The 1,519-nt window shown below is 45.0% G+C and overlaps 1 protein-coding gene across 1 annotated transcript in view; it reads right to left on the minus strand.

Annotated features, from left to right (window-relative positions):
* The window catches only part of pdzk1ip1 (PDZK1 interacting protein 1), an 8,256-nt gene that overhangs the window by 3,323 nt on the left and 3,414 nt on the right, over positions 1 to 1,519 (minus strand). The window lies entirely within an intron of this gene.

The following is a 1,519-nucleotide window of genomic DNA, read 5'->3' on the forward strand; positions in this document are numbered from 1 at the left end:
ATTCTGTTCATTATAATAAACCCCATAACATGTTTTTCTTACAGTTTTAATAAGTCCTTATTAATAAAACACTTTAATCTGTTTTATCACAGTTTTATTCTGTTCATTATAATAAACCCCATAACATGTTTTTATTACAGTTTTATTCTGTTCATTATAATAAACCTTACGTGTAACGCGGGGGGAAGGACCCGGATTGTGACTCGGAGGGCGTGACCATAAAGCCACAGGGTAGACTTTTATTTTTATTTTACTTTATTGAACTATTGAACGTACAGAACACAAGAACAAAATAACAAATGACAATCTCAAATTACAATAACATGAACATGTAAAAATATCTTCTGTCGTACCTCCTAAGGTCCACATATGCTTAAACAAATTAACATATTAACCATCATAAATTTAAATTTAGATAATATCAGATAATTTGCAAATAATCTGGTACAAGTAAAATCAAGAACACAGAACTATCTAACATTCTACATAATTACTAAAATAATTTGTCAGAGGGCTACATTATCTGAGCGAGGTGATCGGAGAACTTTGTTGCTTGTGGTTTTTTAGCACATCTAATGAAAGTTTGAACATCTGGAGTGCCACATGGTAGACTTCTCGGGTACTGGCAGACAGTCGGGGTCGACAACCTTAGATGCTCAAAAAACCATATGGACCCGTCTCCCACAGGAAAAAAACACCCGGAGCCGCAACACCCCATTGATATTTAGAAAGTTTTTGTTTTTAATCAGGTTGTGGTTTTTTACCTGTCTGCTATGTATAAAAACATGGGAAGGATCTTTTTTTTTTTCTCTCTGAACTCACGGAATCGTCTCCCAAACGATGTTTGCACTGCGGTGACTGCAAATACTGAGGATCATGATGTGATCTTGTTTGAACTCAGAGAGGAGAAGTGAGACAGAGCTTCACTGTAAATCTCTGGCTAACACTGTCAGTTTGCACTTGAATGAACCTCCTCCAGCAGGTGCAGAGCTGCGCCTCCTCTCTCCTGCAGAGGTATGTTCAGGTGTGCTGTCATGTCCCCGGGACGTGAAGCTTTTCCAGCCACGTGGCTGTTCCAGCTCAGGAAAGGTGAGCAGTTTGCTGCCCAGGAACGTTTTCACTTCTTCCAGACAGTGGCAAAGCATTTCAGCACCTCCCCTCTGGACAGCACCTCCCCTCTGGACAGCACCTCTCCCCTGAATAGCACCTCCCCTCTGGACAGCACCTCCCCTCTGGACAGCACCTCCCCTCTGGCCAGCACCTCCCCTCTGGACAGCACCTTCCCCCTGGACAGCACCTTCCCCCTGGACAGCACCTCCCCTCTGGCTAGTACCTCCCCTCTGGATAGCACCTCCCCTCTGGACAGCACCTCCCCTCTGGATAGCACCTCCCCTCTGGACAGCACCTTCCCCTCTGGACAGCACCTCCCCTCTGGACAGCACCTACCCCCTGGACATCACCTCCCCTCTGGACAGCACCTCCCCTCTGGATAGTACCTCCCCTCTGGCTAGTACCTCCC

The sequence above is a fragment of the Nematolebias whitei genome, chromosome 3 (genome assembly GCF_014905685.2).
Source record: "Nematolebias whitei isolate Nwh7 chromosome 3, NemWhi1, whole genome shotgun sequence".
Classification (NCBI taxonomy): Eukaryota; Metazoa; Chordata; class Actinopteri; order Cyprinodontiformes; family Rivulidae; genus Nematolebias; species Nematolebias whitei.